This window comes from Camelus bactrianus, chromosome X (assembly GCF_048773025.1).
Source record: "Camelus bactrianus isolate YW-2024 breed Bactrian camel chromosome X, ASM4877302v1, whole genome shotgun sequence".
NCBI lineage: Eukaryota > Metazoa > Chordata > Mammalia > Artiodactyla > Camelidae > Camelus > Camelus bactrianus.
The window spans coordinates 64,513,903-64,532,807 of NC_133575.1; the positions used below are offsets into that span (position 1 = coordinate 64,513,903).

General features: G+C 35.6%; 1 pseudogene; it reads right to left on the reverse strand.

Annotated features, from left to right (window-relative positions):
• Positions 1–16,528: 16,528 nt before the first annotated feature.
• LOC105072519 (mpv17-like protein pseudogene) lies at positions 16,529–17,074 on the reverse strand (annotated as a pseudogene).
• Between the last annotated feature and the right edge of the window lie 1,831 nt (positions 17,075–18,905).

The following is an 18,905-nucleotide window of genomic DNA, read 5'->3' on the forward strand; positions in this document are numbered from 1 at the left end:
ATGAAAAAAAAGATGCAGCCTAGGATACTTTATCCATCAAGGCTATCCTGTAGGATAGAAGGAGAAATAAAGTATTTCACAGACAAAAAAAAAGCTGCAGGAGTTTAGCAACACTAAACGCAAGCTAAAAGAAACATTGAAAGGTCTATTCTAAATAGAAAAGCAGCAGGATGGTACAGAAATGCGAAGCTTACAACTGGAAAGGTGATAACTAATGAATTACAAATAAAGAAAAACACGAAATTATAAAAGAAGACATACAAATCACTGAGAGTGGGAGAGGGAGGCAGGGAAATATAGAATATATTTTTTCTTACCTTTTTAAATTTTTTTAACGGTAGGATGGGTTTGAGATCATGTTACTATCAGTTTAATAAAAACAGTTATAATAATGGGCTAATAGATTTAAAAAAAAGGGTAACCACAAGAGAAAAACTTAAAAGGGAGTCACAAAAATTAAATAAAATCCATGATAATACAAAGGAAAATTACCAAGCCACAAAAGGAAGAAGAAAGGAACAAAGAGGATATACCAATAAATTGCAAAGATAAGTTCAAAATGGCAATAAGCACACAACTATCATTAATAACTGTAAATGTTAATGGAATAAGTGCTCCAGTCAAAAGACATAGAGTGGCAGACTGGATAATAAACCAAGAACTTTCAATATGCTGCATACAAGAGACCCACTTTAGAGAGAAGGACACATGTAGGTTGAGAGTGAAAGGATGGAAAAGGATATTCCATGCAAATGGAAAAGGCAAAATAGCAGGTGTTGCAGTACTGATTTCAGACAAAATAGACTTTAAAACAAAGGCCATAAAGAAAGATAAAGACGGAGAGTTTATAATGATTAAAGGAGTGATACAAGATGAGGATATTACACTCGTTAATATATATGCACCCAATATAGGAGCACCTAAGTACATTGAAGAATTGCTAACAGAGATAAAGGGGGATATAGATGGGAATACAATCATAGTTGGAGATTTTAACACTACATTAACATCACTAGACATACCTTCCAGACAGAAAATAAACAAGGCAAAAGAGAAATTAAATAATACAATAGAAAAATAGATTTGGTGGATATTTTCAGAACGTTACACCCCAAAAAAATAGAATATACTTTGTTTTCAAGTGCACATGGAACATTTTCCAGGATCAATCATGTACTTGGGCACAAAAGAAAACTCAACAATTTTAGGAAGATAGAAATTTTCTCAAGCATCTTACTGACCACAATGCCATGAAAGTGGAAATCAACAACAGAGAAACAAAGGAGAAAAAAAGGAAAGCATGGAGATTAAACAATATGTTATTGAAAAAACAATGGGTCAATGAGGAAATCAAAGCTGAAATTAAAAAATACCTTGAGACAAATGATAATGAAAGCACAACCACTCAAAACACATGGGACACAGCAAAGGCAGTGCTAAGAGGGAATTTGACAGAGATACAGGCCTTCCTCAAAAAAGAAGAACAATCTCAAATAAACAATTGAACCCACCACCTGAATGAATTAGTAAAAGAAGAACAAAAAGCCCCAAAGAACAGCAGAAGGAAGGAAATAATAAAGATCAGAGATGAAATACATACAATAGATATTAACAAGACCATAGAAAATTTCAACCAAAAAAAAAGATGGTTTTTTGAAAAAATAATAATATTGTCAAACCTCTGGCCAAACTCACAAAGCAGAAAAAAGAGAGAGCACAAATTAGCAAAATAAGAATGGAGAATGGAGAAATTACAACTAATAAAATAGAAATACAGAATATCATAAGAGAATATTATGAAAAACTATATGGAACCAAACTGGATGACCTAGAGGAGATGGACAAGTTTCTGGAAACATACTGTCCACCAAGACTGATTCAAGGAGAATCTGAACACTAGATAGGAAATAGAAATAGCAATTAAACACCTCCCTACAAATAAAAGTCCAGGACCGGATGGCTTCACCGGGTAATTCTAACAAATATACAAAAAGAACTCATACCAGTCCTTCTCAGACTCTTCCAGACGATTGAAAAGGAGGGAATACTCCCAAACCCATTCTATGAAGCCATAATCACCTAACACCAAAACCAGGAAAAGACCCTACCGAAAAAGATAATTATAGGCCAATATCACTGATGAACATACACGCCAAAATTGTCACCAAAATTTTAGCAAATAGAATCTGACAACACATAAAAAAGATTATACATCATGATGAGTGGGGTTCATCCCAGGGACACAAGGCTGGTTCAACATATGCAAATCAATCAATGGAATATATCACATCAACAGAAGACAGGACTAAAAACACATGATCATCTCAATAGCTGAAGGAAAAGCATTTGATAAAATTCAACACCCATTTATGATAAAAACTCTCACCAATGTGGATGTAGAGGGAACATATCTCAACATAATAAAAGCTATACATGACAAACCTACAGCCAGCATAGTCCTCAATGGTGAAAAACTCAAAAGATTCCCACTAAAATCTGGGGCAAGACAAGGATGCCCACTATTACCACTCCTATTCAACATAGTCCTGGAAGTCCTAGCCACAGCAGTCAGGCAAGAGAAAGAAATAAAAGGGATCCAAATTGGAAAAGAAGAGGTAGAAGTGTCACTATATGCCGATGAGAAGTCACTATATATTGAAAACCCTAAAAGGTCCACACAAAAACTACTAGAGGTGAGTGAAGAATTCAGCAAAGTAGCAGGTAACAAAATTAACGTTCAAAAATCAGTTGCATTTCTTTACATTAATGATGAATCAACAGAAAAAGAAAGTAAAGAAACAATCCCCTTTAAAATAGCACCCAAAGTAATAAAATGTCTGGGAATAAATCTAACCAAGGAGGTGAAAAAATAATACACAGAAAACTATAAACCACTGATGAAGGAAATTAAAGAAGACTTAAAAAAATGGAAAGATATTCCATGCTTTTGGATTGGAAGAATCAATATTGTTAAAATAGTCACACTGCCCAAGGCAATCTACAGGTTTAATGCAATACCTATCAAATGACACAGGACATAATTCACAGAACTGGAACAAATCATAATAAAATTTATATGGAATCACAAAAGACCTAGAATTGCCAAAGCATTACTGAAGAGAAAGAAAGAGGCTGACGGAATAACTCTCCCAGACTTCAGACAATACTATAGAGCTACAGTCATCAAGACAACATGGTACTGGTACAAAAACAGACATATAGACCAATGGAACAGAACAGAGAGACCAGAAATGAACCCACAAACTTTTAGTAAACTAAACTTTGACAAAGGATGCAAGAATATGCAATGGAATAAAGGCAGTCTCTTCAGCAAATGGTGTTGGGAAAACAGGACAGCAGCATGTAAAACAATGAAGCTAGAACACTCTCTTACACCATATACAAAAATCAACTCAAAATGGATTAAAGACTTGAACAAAAGAAAAGATACAATAAACCTCTTAGAGGAAAACATAGGCAAAACATTATCTGACATACATTTCAAAAATTTTCTCCTAGAAGAAATAAAAACAAGAATAAACAAATGGGACCTAATGAAACTTACAAGCTTCTGCACAGCAAAGGAAACCAGAAGTAAAACAAGAAGACAACCTACGGAATGGGAGAAAATTTTTGCAAATGAAACAGACAAGGCTTGATCTCCAGAATATATAATCAGCTCATATGACTCAATAAGAAAAAAATAAACAACCCAATCCAAAAATGGGAAGAAGACCTAAACAAGCAATTCTCCAAGGAAGGCATACAAATTATCAAAAGGCACATGAAAACATGCTCAATATCACTAATTATCAGAGAAATGCGAATCAAAAATACAATGAGGTGTCACCTCACACTAGTCAGAATGGCCGTCATTCAGAAATCCACAAATGACAAATGCTGGAGAGGCTGTGGTGAAAGGGGAACCCTCCTACACTGCTGGTGGGAATGCAGTTTGGTGCAGCCACTATTGGAAACAGTGTGGAGATTCCTCAAAAGACTAGGAATAGACTTATCTTATGACTCAGGAATCCCTCTCCTGGGCTTGTATCCAGAAGGAACCCTACTTCAGGATGACACCTGTACCCCAATGTTCATAGCAGCACTATTTACAATAGCCAAAACATGGAAAGAGCCTAAATGTCCATCAACAGGTGACTCGATAAAGAAGAGTTTGTATATTGATACAAACGAATACTACTCAGCCATAAAACACGACAACATAATGCCATTTGCAGCAACATGGATGCTCCTGGAGAATGTCATTCTAAGTGAAGTAAGCCAGAAAGAGAAAGAAAGATACCATATGAGATCGCTCATATGTGGAATCTAAAAAACAAAAACAAGCAAACAAACAAACAAAAACAAAGCATAAATACAGGACAGAAATAGACTCATAGACAGAGAATACAGACTTGTGGTTGCCAGGGGGGGTGGAGGGTGGGAAGGGATAGACTGGGATTACAAATTGTAGAATAGATAAACAAGATTATACTGTATAGCACAGGGAAATATACACAAAGTGTTATGATAACTCACAGAGAAAATAATGTGACAATGAGTGTGTATACGTCCATGAAGGACTGAAAAATTGTGCTGAACACTGGAAATCGACACAACATTGTAAAATGATTATAAATCAATAAAAAATGTAAAAGAGGAAAAAGAATTGAAAGTCCTAGCCAGAAGAATTAGGCAATAGAAAGGAATAAAATACATTCCAACTAGAAAGGATGAAGTAAAACTGCATTATTTGCAGGTGACATAGTTTTATATATAGAAGATTGTAAAGACTCCACCCCCCCGAAAGAAAACATTAGAACAAATAAACAAAGATAGGAGAGATGCAGAATATACAATTGTTTTACAAAAATTACTTGTATTTTTATACACTAATAAGAAACTATCAGAAAGGGAAATAAGAAAACATCCCATTTACAGTTGCATTAAAAAGAATTAAGTATGTAGGAACAAATTTAAACAAAGAGATAAAGACCTGTACACAGTAAACTATAAGTACATTGAAAAGGAAATTGAACATAACAGAAATATTTTATGCTCATGGGTTAGAAAAATTAATATTGTTCCAATGGCTATACTACTCAAAGTAATCTATAGATTCAATGTAATCCCTATCAAATCCCAATGGCTTTGGGAAAACACAGAACTAGGACAGACAATCCTAAAATATGTATGGAATAACAAAAGACCCTGAATGGCTAAAGCAATGATGAGAAAGAACAAACTGGTGGCACCATGCTCCCTGGTTTCAGACTATATTACAAATCTATAGTAATAGAAACAGTATAGTATTGGCATAAAAAACAAACACATAGATCAATGGAACAGAATAGAGAGGCCAGAAATAAAACCAAACATATATATTCAATCAATTTATAATAAAGGTCCCAAGAATATACAATTGGGAAAGATAGTGTCTTCAATAAATGTTGTTGGAAAAACTGGAAAACATGCAAAAGAATGAAACTGGATCATTACCTTGCTTCACCACAAAATCAGCTCAAAATGGGTTGAAGACTTGAATATAGTACCTGAAGCCACAAATCTCCTAGAAGGAACCATAGTCCATAAGCTCCTTGATATCAGTGTCCACAGTAATTTTTTTGTTTGTTTGTTTTGGATCTGACACCAAAAACAAGGGCAACAAAAGTGAAAATATATATAGAACTCACACAACTTAACATGAAAAAAACCCCACAAATATCCCATTTTTTTTCTTAAATGGGCAAAGGATATGAAGAGAACTTTTTTCCCAAAGAAGATGTACAAATGGCCACCAGGTACAAAAATTTTTTTTCTCAGTGTCACTAATTACCATGGAAATGCAAATAAAAACCACAATGAGATTACCTCGCACCAGTTAGGATGACCATTATCAAAAAGATAAGAGATTGGTGAGGATGTGGAGAAAAGGGAACCTTTGTGCAAAGCTGGGAATGGAAATTGGTGCAGACACTATGGAAAATAGAATGGCAGTTTTTCAAATATTTAAAAATAGAACTACCATATGATCCAGCAATCTGACTACTGAGTATATATCTGAAGGAAATGAAACCAGTATCTCAGAGATATATCTGCACTCCCATGTTCATTGCAGCATAATTTACAATAGCCTAGATATGGAAACAAACTAAACATCCTAAATGTTCTTTGACAAATGAATGAAGAAAGAAAATGGGCTAATTCATTTTCACATTCAGCCACAAAAAGAAGACAACCCTGCTATTTGTGACAACATGGATGAATGTGGAGGGCGTTATGCTAAGTGAAATAAAACAGAGAAAGACAAATATTTTATGGTATCACTTATGTATGGAATCTGAAAAACAAAGCCGATTTCAGAGAAACATAATAGAATGGTGGTTGTCAGGAGCTGTAGTAAGGGAGGAATGGGGAGATGTAGGTCAGAGAGTACAAACATCCAGTTATGGGTAAGTTCTGAGAATCTAATGTACAGCATTGTGACTATGCTTGATAATATGGCATTGTGTACTTGAATGTTGCTGAGAGTAAATCTTAAGCATTCTGCACATAAAAGAGTTATCTATGTGAGGTGATGGAGGTGTTAATTATCTTGATCTTGGTAATCATTCCACATTGTATAGGTGTATCAGATTATCATGTTGTACATTGTAAATATATACTATTACATTTTTCACTTATTTCTCAATAAAGTTGAAAGGAATAGATATAATTTCATTGTGAGGCTTGTTGTTGCTACTCTGAAAGTTAATTACTAATGTCTCTTTTTTTTTCTTTCTGCTTTAAAAGTGTTTCTCTTTGTCTTTCATTTTGATCAGCTTTACTATGATGCGTCTAGTGTGGCATTATTTGAATTTATCTTGTTTTGTGTTCTTAGGGTTTCATGATTCTAGGGCTTCCTGACTTCCACCATTTCTGTAAAAATTTAGCTAGGTCTCTCCAAATATTTTTTGTTCCCTGTTCTCTCTTTTCTATTTACAGGATGTCAATTACACATATGCTAGATCTTTTTAATGTACCATACAGTCCACATTCTTTTCTATATTTTTCATCCTATTTCCCCTCCATGCTTTCCATTCAAATGACCCATCTTCCAATTTACTAATCTTCTCTTCTGTTGTATTTAATATGCTGTTAAATCCATATATTAGGATTTATTTTAAATATCTCATTGTTTGGTTCTATAATTTTCACTATGTTGTTGATAAAAATTCCAGTTTTCTAGTGAGATTTTCCATGTTTTCCTCTATTTTCTTGAACTTATTAATCATAGTTATTTGCTTTCTTTATTGAGCTTTAATAGTCATATATTAAATACATAAAGTGCACTAATCTCAATTACTGATGGACATAAAGTTCAATTCTATTTTGTGTTATGATGAATAAGACTGATATGAACATTATTGTGCATGTCTTTCGTTAGATATATACACTTATTTCTCTTGAGTATATACATAAGAGTTGAATTTAGGATCATAAGGTAGGCATAATCAAAGTTATTTTAAAGTGTAACTACAGTATCTAGATCACTTGTTTATGTGTTTCTATTGTGTGTTTTTATCTCTTGGTTTTCTCTCATTTGCTCCTAAGTTCTTGAAAGATGAATGATTTCAGATTACATGGTGGGCGTTGTGTATAAAAACTTGCTGGGGATCTGGATATTATCTCATTATACATAGAATTTACTTTTCTTCTGGCCTTCAGTTAGGGTGGGAATGGAACACCTTGGTTACATAAGAGATTAAGATGGTTCTAGGCTTAGTCTGAAAAGGCTACAAACTGTGCGATTCCAACCAAATGACATTCTGGGAAAGGCACAGCTACAGAAACAATAAAAAGATCGTGGTTTCCAGGGGTTTGGGAAGAGGGAGGGAGGGAGGAATGAATAAATGGACCACAAGGGATTTTTAGGGCAATGAAATTATTCTGCATGATACTATAGTGGTGGCTATATGTCACTATGCATTTGTCAAAACCCATAGAATGTAGAACATCAAGAGTGAACCCTAATGTAAACTATGGACTTTGGTTGCTAATAATGTGTCCATGTTGGTTCATTGATCGTACCAATTATGCCACACTGATGAAGGATCTTGAGGGTAGGGGAGTATATATGTGGGGGTCGGGAGGGCTATGTGGGAACTCTGTACTTTCTACTCAATTCTGCTGTGAACCTGAAACTGCTCTAAAAGAATAAAGTGTATTAATAAATTTTTTAAGAAGATGGTTTTAGGCTTGTTATTAGGCATTTTTAAGGATGATCCATATCTGACTTGTCCTTACTCATATTGTGCACTGCATTCCTAAGGTTTTTGTAAGGCACCCTGTGTTTGGAAATTCATGAATTTTAATTTTTGTCTTTCCTGTTTTGTGACAATGCTGAAAGTTCTGCATAATTTCTTAATATATATGTGCTTGATTTCTCAGACTCTTACCAATTTCCATTCCCATCTCACTGGAAATACAGCTAACTTCTCTGTAGTTTTCTCAAGTTTTTAACTGATTTTTTCTCCCTAGCCTGTTGAGACTACAAAAAACTTTATGCTACTAATTTATGTTAAATTTCCATGCTTCATAGTAGGTATAAGAAAATGTCCCGAAGGAAAAAGATCAGTTATTGTTTGTACTAGTTTTGTTGTTTCCCTCTTTCTGGGATTTTGGCCTCTCAAGTCCTTGAATGCTTTGATTGCTCTATGATGCTTTCAAACAAGCAAGTTTCAAAAAAAAGTCTTTGTAATTGTTCCTAGTAGAAGGGTTAATCTGATACAAATTGCATCAGCATAGCCAGAAGTGGAAGTACTTGGCTTGTACTTATTTTTTCCTTTTGCTATCTTTGTTTTAAACATTTTTTATTGTTATAGTCTTTTTACAATGTTGTGTTCATTTCCAGCGTAGAACACAATTTTTCAGTTATACATGAACATACATATATTCATTGTCACATTTTTTTCACTGTGTGCTACCACAAGATCTTGTATCTTAATTCAACTCTTCCTCTATGTTACACTTATTTATCCCAGTGATGACAAAGTCCAAGATGTGACTATGATAATGAGTAAAATCAAGAGATTTACATCCGGACATGTAACGTTAACAAAGAGCCACTGCACCTTCCCATCTGGCATTTCACAGTTCTGGCACCAAGCAAGGGTATGAGTAATATCACTTATCCATTGTTTCAGTCAGTTTTAAAAATGTATTTATCCAAAGGATTCCATTTTTTTCCCCCAAATTTTACTAGTATGGCTGAAGAAGTAGGGATTAAAAGAGGCTCTTGATAGGATGAGTAGGACTCCGGTTTCTCACATTATTTTGCAGTAACTTAGAACACATACTCTTGCATCAGATTGCCCAGGTTAGAATCTAAGTTTTTTTAGTTTTTTTTTTTAATCTATTCTTTTCATCTTGCTGGTTATATGACCTTGGCAATGTTTCTTAACAGCATTGTCTCATTGTCCTTACTCCACACCTTTAAAATAGGAATGATAATTGTACCAACCTTTATGAGGATTTTATGAGTTAGTATATTTAAAATACTTAGAACTGTACCCAGAACATTCAAAAGGGTCAATAAATGTTAGCTATTTTTGTGTCCTGTGGTCTCATTGGAATGCAATAACTTACACACTGCTCATCTCTTTCCTTTGGTTTTACTCTTCAGCTTGTCTTTCTCAGTTTTTGATATTTTCTTATGTTTATTTACATCCTCTTATTTTTGAGTATAATTTTCTTTTCTTCTGGAACGACTTTTGGCAATTTTAATTTTTATATATTCTTTCACCATCTTAATCATACATATGGATGTTCAACCTGTGGCTACTTTGTGCTTATACCCCCTGCAACAAAAATAAAAAATGTTCTGCCAGTAGATTAAGAAAAAATTATAGACACAGATACTTAAGTTCTTCAGATTAATAGCTCACAAACTTTTGTTCTCTTCAAAATTTGTGTTTTGATCAAGTCATGCACATTCATTCTTTTCCATGAATGAAGAAAATTTATCCAAACTCCACCCTCCCCCTGTGTTTGCAATGTAATTAATTCAAAATAAGTACAAATAAGAGTGACCCTGACCTTTCAATCCCCAAAAAACAAGATAGAATTCCATACAAACAAGTTGTTAAAATGTTTTCCCTTCAGCCCAAGGACAACATATTTCATTGTTCATTTAGTTCTTCCCAGAAACCCAGAAGGGAATAAAAATGCTTGCCCTCCCCTAAAACATGTATATGGATTCAGTAGCAGAGAGCAGGAACACTGGCTGGAACATTTTTTCTATTGTGGGGACCATCAGTAACTATTTATTATCTTTTATTTTATGTTTTAATCTTCCCTCTCTAATGCTCCATTCTGTAGAATAAACACATATCTCTACTCCCAAGTAAAGAAGGTCATATTCACAGCTCAAATCATACACAGGCAGAAAAGGTAACTATCTCCAGGTAACTGAGGGGCTCTCATATGAATTTTGTACACAAATATCTGTCTTTTGTCCCCTAATAAAATGCCTGGAATTATTCCTTCCCAGATTCATTCCTTTGATTTTATATTCTTTGTTGTTGAAATTCCCATGTAATTAAAACTCCCTCTTCACTTGCTTCTATTTCTGTGGAGCATACTAAGCTGTTCTCAACCAACAAAACTCTGTTGTGACTCAGCACTGAAGGTTAGTCAGTTATTTGTTGGAATTGAAGGAGTAGGACAACAGATGGGAGAGTGACAGGTTCAGACAGAAACAGTTATGAGAGCAAGGCCAGTCTGGCTGGATAATGGAGCCTTGGGTTCTTAGGAAGGAGGAGGAAGAGGATATAGGTGATTTTACAATATTTTCAAAGGCTGATGTTGGGATTGCAACCCATCCTGCTCCACCACCAAATTCTGATGTTAACTGGTCTGGAGAAGGGCCCAGCCACCTGTGGTTTTTAATACTCTCCAGGTAATTCAAAGTGTAGTCAGGTTTGATAATTATTGCTCTAAATAGGACTGCAGAGGAAGCAGAAGTGAATCTCAGAGAATACTCGAGAGCAAACTTATCCCTTTCCTTATTGGGGCTTTAGTGCATTAATGTGAAGTTTGCAGAATTCTACAATCTTGTTACTCATGCAGCTTAACTTTATGCAGGACACAGTGCTCCAAAGTATTCTATTCTTATTCATCCACCTATAAGACATTGTAAAAAAACAGCATCAGGTCATTGATGGTTACCCAGATGTTTCAAGGCAGTAATCCCATTCTAGAATTGTAGTTAAGTATCTTTTATGTCTATTAAAGAATCATAAAAAAGACAATAGTATTTTACTGTGTATAAACTAGAAACTCTTACTGTTCAAAAAGTTACATTGACCTGGAAGAGTACACCACTTTTCAGCTTTCCAACTTTCTGGGTCTGATAATTTAGCTTTTCTGTCACCTATTTCAAAATTTCTAAAAATCTATTTTATGTCCATTATTATTTGCCTTATATATTTAGGTGTTCCTATGTTGGGTGCCTATGTGTTTTCAATTGTTATATCTTCTTGGATTGATCACTTGAGCATAATGTGGTGTCTTTCTTTGTCTCCTGTAACAGTCTTTATCTTAAAGCCTCTTTTGTCTGACATAAGTATTGCTACTCCAGCTTTTTTAAATTTCCATTTCCATGGAATACCTTTTTCCATCCCCTCACTTTCAGTCTGTATATGTCTGTAGATCTGAGGTAAGTCTCTTGTAGGCATCATATACACGGGTCTTGTTTCTTTTTTCTTTTTTTTTTTTTTTTTGTCTCTATTTCATTTATTTCTGCTCTAATCTTTTAATTTCTTTTCTTCTACTAACTTTGGGTTTGTTTATTTTTCTTTCTCTAGTTGCTTTGGGTGTAAGTTTAAGTTGTTCATTTGAGATTTTTCTTGTTTCTTGAGGTAGGCTTGTATCGCTATAAACTTCCCTCTTAGAACTGCTTTTGTTGTGTGTCAGAGGCTTTAGATCATCATCTTTTCAATTTCATTTGTTTCTAAGTATTTTTTATTTCCTCTTTGATTTCTTCAGTGACCCATTGGTTGTTTAGTAGCATATTGTTTAGCCTCCATCTGTTTGTAGTTTTGTTTTGTTTTGTTTTTTTTTTCTTGTAGCATTGTGGTTGGAAAAGATGCTGGATATGATTTTAATTTTCTTAAATTTACCAAAGTTTGCTTTGTGGGCCAGCATGTGATCTATTCTGGAGAATATTCCATGTGCACTTGAGAAGAATGTGCATTCTGCTCCTTTTGGATGGAATGCTCTATAAATATCAATTAAGTTCACCTGCTCTAATGTGTCATTTAAAGCTTATATTTCCTTATTGATTTTTCTGTCTAGGTGATCTGTCCATCGATGTAAGTGGGGTGTTAAGGTCTCCCACTATTATTGTGTTTTTGTCAGTTCCTCCCTTTATGTCTATTAACAGTTGCCTTATATATTGAGGTGCTCCTATGTTGGATGCATGTATATTTATAATTGTTACATCTTCTTGGATTGATCACTTGAGCATTAGGTAGTGTCTTTCTTTGTCTCTTGTCTTTATTTTAAAGTTGATTTTGTCTGATATAAGTATTTCTACTCCAGCTTCCTTTTGGTTTCCATTTGCATGGAATATCATTTTCCCTCCCCTCACTTTCAGCCTGTATGTGTCTCTAGCTCAGATGTGGGTCTCTGGCAGACAGCATATATATATATATAGGTCTTGTTTTTGTATCCATTCAACCAGTCTATGTCTTTCAGTTGGATCATTTAATCTGTTTACTTTTAAGGTAATATCAATATGGATGTTCTTATTGCCATTTTGTTAATTGATTTGGATTTGTTTTTGTAGGTCTTTTTTTCTCTTTCTTCTTTTTGTTCTTTTCTCTTTTGTTTTGATGACTATAGAGTTGCATTTGGATTTCTCTTTCTTTTTTGTGTGTATATCTATTACAGATTTTTAGTTTGCAGTTACCGTAAGGTTTTGGCATTGAAGTCTATATGTACATGATTGCTTTAAGTTGCTGATCTCTTAATTTAAAATGCATTTTAGATATTCTTCATTTGTACCCTCCTCCCCTCACAATTACTGGTTTCAGTATCATATTTTACATGTAATTTTTTTGTGTATCCTTTAACTGCCTATTGTGGATACAGATGATTTTACCACATTTTTCTTTCAAATTTCCTGTTAGTTTGTGTGTGGATGATTACCTATTTTTACTATATGTTTGCCTTTACTGTTGAGCTTTCTCATTTTGTAATTTTCTTGTTCCTAGTTGTAGCCTTTTCTTTTCTACCTAGAGAAGTTTCCTTAACATTTGTTGTAAAGCTGGTTTGGTGACTCTGAATTATTTTAACTTTTGCTTATCTGTGAAGCTTTTAATTTCTCCATCAAATCTGAATGAGAGCCTTGCTGGGTAGAGTATTCTTGGTTGTAGTTTTTTCTTTTCACCACTTGAAATGTGCTGCTCCCTTCTAGCCTGTAGAATTTCTGCTGAAAAATCAGCTGATAACCTTGTGGGAGTTCCCTTGTAGATTATTTGCTGCTTTTCTCTTGCTGATTTTAATATTTTTCTTTCCTTATCTTTAATTTTTGTCAATTTGACTACTATGTGTCTTGTCATGTTCCTCTTTGGGTTAATTCTGTATGGGACTCTCTGTGCTTCCTGGACTTGGGTGACTGTTTCTTTTACCAATTTGGGAAAAATTTTGGTTATTATCTCTTCAAAAATTTTCTCAGGCCCTTTCTCTCTCTCTTCCCTTTCTGGGACCTCTATAATGAGAATATTAATGTGCTTCATGTTGTCCCAGAGTTCTCAAACTATCCTCATTTCTTTTCATTCTTGTGGTTTTTTTTTTTTTTTTTTTTCGTTCTGCAGTAGTAATTTCCACTAATCTGTCTTCTAGCTCACTAATCCATTCTTCTGCCTCATTTAGTCTATTCTTGGTTCCTTCTAGTATGTTATTCATTTCAGTAATTTTATTCTTCAACTCTGCCTGGGTATTTTTTATATTTTCCAGCTCTTTTCTAAAAACTTCAGTCTGTGCATCTATAATTCTTTTGAGTTCTCTGAACATCCTCACCATCTTCATTCTAAACTCTTTCTCAGATAAATTGCCTATCTCTTCACCAGTTATTTCTTCTTCTGGGATTTAATCTTGTTCCTTTGCTTGAAGCATATTCCTCTGCCACCATATTTTTTCTAAATTTCTATTTGTATTTTTATGTAGATTAATTACATTTCTTGACCTTGTAGAAGTGGCCCTCTGTATGAGATGTCCTATGCATCCCAGGAATGCACTCCCCTCTTGTCACCCAAGGGCTAGGGCCCAGCCAGTTCCAGTGTAGAGTCCGGCCTGTTTGTGGATTCCTTCCACAGGCTTTGGGATTCTTATTTTCTAATTTCTGGTATCTGCCTCCTGGTGGATGAGGCTGGACTAGAGGTTTATACAGGCTTCCTGGGAGGAAGAGTTGGTGCTTGCCCACTGCTAGGTGGAGCTGGGTCCTGGCCTTCTGGTGGGCAGGGACATGTCTAGGGACATGTCTAGGGGCATGTCTAGAGGCAGCTGTGGGCTCAGGAAGACTGCTGATGGGTGGGGCTTCATTCCCATACAGTATGTTGTTTGGCCTGAGGTTTCCCAGCACTTAAGCTTACAGGCTGTTGGGTGGAGCCAGGTCTTGGAGCCAATAATCAAGGCAAGATGTCAGTCTCCAGGAAAGCTCATGTAGATGACCACTCCCTGAATGTCTGTCTCCAGCTTTTTTCTTTCTTTTTTAGTTTTATTAGGTAGTATGTCTCCAGCTTTAATGTCCCCCAGGATTAGCCACAGCTGCCCCCAACCTCCCCAGGTGACCCTCCAAAGTGAGCAGGCAAGCCTGGCCCAGGATCCTATGAAATCACTGCCTGTGCCCTTTTTCCTGGGACGTGCAAGATTCTCTGTGTTTCTCAAGAGAGTGAAGTCTCTGTTTTCCCCAGTCCTGTGGAGCTCCTGTAATTAAACCCTGCTGCCCTTCAAAACCAGATGTTCTGGGGGTTCTTCCTCCCAATGCTGGAAACCTGGGCTGGAGAGCCTCACATGGGGATCAGAACTCTCACTCCTGTGGGAGGGCCTCTAGAATTTAATTAATCTCCAGTTTGTGGGTAGCTCATCTAGGAGTTATGGGGCTCAATTATATTGCAATCACGCCCTTCCTACTGACTGAATTCTCTCTTTGTTTCCAGTTGAAGATTTTTTTTGGCTAGGTTTCAGGGTTTTTTTTTTTTTTTTTTTTTTTGATGGTTGATTAGAAGTCAGTGGTAGTTTTGTGATTGTTAGAGAGGGCGAGTTCATGGTCCTACTACTCTGCCATCTTGACTGGAAATCCCTGGATATGCATTTTTTAACTTGACATGTAACAGTTTTACTTTATATTTTCCTGATGATTAGGGATGTTGAGCACATTTTCATGTACCTATTGGCCATTTGCATGTTTTCTTTGGAAAAATATTTGTTCAGGTCATTTGCCCATTTTAAAATTGAATTATTTGCTTTTTTTGCTCTTCAGTTTCATGAATTTTTAATATTTTTTGTTATATTAACCCATTAGCCAATAAATGGCTAGAAAAAATTTTCTCCCATTCTGTAGGTGGCCTTTTCAATTTATTGAATTTTACATGCTTTGCAGATACTTTCTAGTTTGATGTAGTCTCACTTGCTTATTTTAGCTTTTGTTCTCTGTGCTTTTATTGTCTTATCCAAAAGAATCATTTCCAGGACCAATGTCAGGGTAATTTTCCCTTACATTTTCTCATAGAAGGTTTATATTTTCATGCTGGCATGTAAGTCTTTAATTAATGTCAATTTATTTTTTGTGAGTGAGGTAAAATACTGATTCAGTTTTGTTCTTTTGCATGTGGATATTCAGTTTCCCAATAATATTACTATTCTTTGTTATTATTGATTGATTGATTCATTGATTGATATAAAATGTACTTGCATAACCTTAGCAACAGCATAATAATAAATTATTATACAGTATTTTAGGGGGAAACCTGATCATTCACTCTTCCCAATTGAATTCCTTGTAAATAGAAATTTACTATAAGGACTATTTTTGTTATAAAAGGCAATATGATCCAAAAATGTTTAGGACATAACCTGAGAATTTAGATGAGAGATGTATACAATTAAAATGAGAGGGGTTCCTTAAATCAATTGTCAATAAAATATTAGACTAGAAATAGTAATGATTATAAAATGCCACTTTGCCACTGTTATTGATAATAGCCAAAGTATTAGAGAAGTAATACTTTCAGATTAGAATGGGAAAAAGGAGATGTGAATGAAAATGAAAGTTATTGCTAATTAAAAATTATTTGGGTCTATGGACTAGTAATTCTTCAAAATGGAGCACAAGACTAGTAAGCAGAATATTTCATCTGCGGTCAATCCTCTGCATTTAAGAGGAAAAGTCAGTCATTTTCAGGGAGTTCATGACTTGTCATTTCTCTGAAGCCTTTTCAAATTTGTGTGTCCCCTTTATATGAAGGAGAGTGAAAGCTGATTTTTACATGCCATCCCCATGCTGTTGTGAGAAGCAGAGGAAGGTGACCACAGAAAACCAGGGTACAGTGTAAGGTGTTCTCCAGTGAATAGGAACAAGGCTGAAGTTCGCCAGCTGTACAAAAGGCCAGTACATCAGACCAGCCAGTACATCAGACCACTCTTAAAGATATCCCAGAATTTTTGTCTCATGTCCAAAAATATACCATCCTTTCCATACTGAATACTCACATTTGCATAGAAGGCAGAGACCCCACAAACACTTTGAGTGCCTGGTCACACAGACCTTGGCCAGGATGGTGCACCATGCATGGCCTGGCAGTGCACACTTCAGCAGGTGCAGCCACACATAGTTGAAGTTCATGTGGAAGGCTATGGCCATGGTGGACATGTGCTGTGTCTGATGCCAGTAGGCTTGGCCACCTGGCAGCAGCTGCTGCAGTGCATTGCCGGCCCTGAAGAGCTTGGCATAGAGCTGCATGTTTGGGAGCCAGGGTAACAGAAACACACGCCACCAGCCTGCAATGCCCCAGCCCTAGGCACCCTCCAGTCCCGCCCCTTCAATACTATTTATAAAAGAGTCTTTTTTCCCCATTGTGTGTTCCTGGCACCCTTGCCAAAAATTGCTAACTGTATACACTTACATTTATAACTGGGCTCTCTATTTTGTTCTACTTTTCTATATTCCTGTTTTTATGCCACTACCATACTGTTTTGATTACTATAACTTTGTAATATAAATTGAAATCAGGAGGGTAGATGCCTCCTACTTTGCTGTTCCTCCTCAAGATATCTTTGGCTATTCAGGGTCTTTCATTGTTCTTGCCTGATTTGACTACTTCAAAGCACTTGTGATCAAACAGTTCCTCCTAGTGTCTTTTCTTTTGTTCCCCTTAGAGAAGACCCTTTTAGAGCTTACTAAACACTATTATTTTGGTCTGAATTGGCCAACCAGCCTTAGCCCAAGAACCCCAAAACACTCTAAGCACAGACCCTAATATATGCATGTGCGCCAGGTCCTGTCTTTCTCTGTCTGCATTTTGCCTTGACCCTTTTCATGTGGCCTCTTGTTGCATGACAGGCTCTTCCTCCAGGACCTATGAGACACAAATCTATTTAAATTTCTCTGGTCTATTTTTGAACCATGGCTCACTATCCACACCCCATGCTCCACTTAAGAAGTGTTAGTTTGACAAATTCATAACACAGAAAGTGAAACATTTCAGAATAAAAGATAAGTGAACTTGAAGATATAGTAAAATAAATAGTCCAAAATGAGGCATGGAAGTAAAAAAGAAGGAAAAAATAAATAAACAGAAATTTAGTGAGCTGTGGGGCAATATAAAGCTGTCTAACTATATGTAATTGGAGTCCCAGAAGGAGGAAGTGATGTACAATTAATTAAAAAAACATAATGGCCAAATTTTTTCTGAATTTGATACAAACTACAATCCATGATATCCAAGATTCTATACCAACCAAATGCAGAAGAAATATTGGGAAAGCTACAAAATGCACACAATAAATGAAAAATAACAGTAATAAAGATTAAATCTTAAAAGCAATGAGAAAAAAAGTCATATTAAGGGAACAAAATGAGAATGACAGCCATCTTCCATTAGAAACTGTGAAAGCCAGAAACAATGGAGTAACATCTTTAAAAGTACTGAAAGAAAAAAAAAAATAAACTGGAGCGTAATACCCAGTAAAAAAAAATTTTTTAACAAAAGTTAAATAATGACATTCCACACGAAGACAGAAAGAATTAATTACCAGATGATTTGAACAAAATAAATGTTAGAATAATTTCTTCATGGAGAAGGAAAAAGATTCCAGATGGAAATTCCTATCTACATAATGGCATGAAGAGACCAGAAATGATACATATGAGAGAAAGGTAGAGTTTAGATGAAATCCAAGTGAAGTTGTGTTTTCATGGGCAAAGTGTTACTGAATTGGTCAACTGGACCCATGCCAGGATTCTAGCCCAGGCCAAGACCTCTTGCCTCAGCCAAGGAGGTTTTTTCTTTTATCCCCAGTCATATTCACAGAGCCAATAACAAAACCAATGCTGAGATTGGAACAGCACAAGCTTAATTCAATGGCCAAAGAATGGAGAAGCAGGAATCTAGTTCCCAAATCAACTTCTCAACCCAATTCAGGTGTACACCAATACATAGGAGGGTTGAAGTAAAAGGAGGAGGATTTGGAAGGAATGGGAGGAATATTCATGACTTATCTGAAAACAAAAGTGTGGTTTAGACCTAGAACTGATGCATCACTCCTTTCCAGTCCTTGTATGGGCTTTTCTGGTTGCCAAGGCAATTGTCAACTGTCATCAGGCTGGTGAGTGTGTCGTTTAGCATGCTAGTGTATTATAC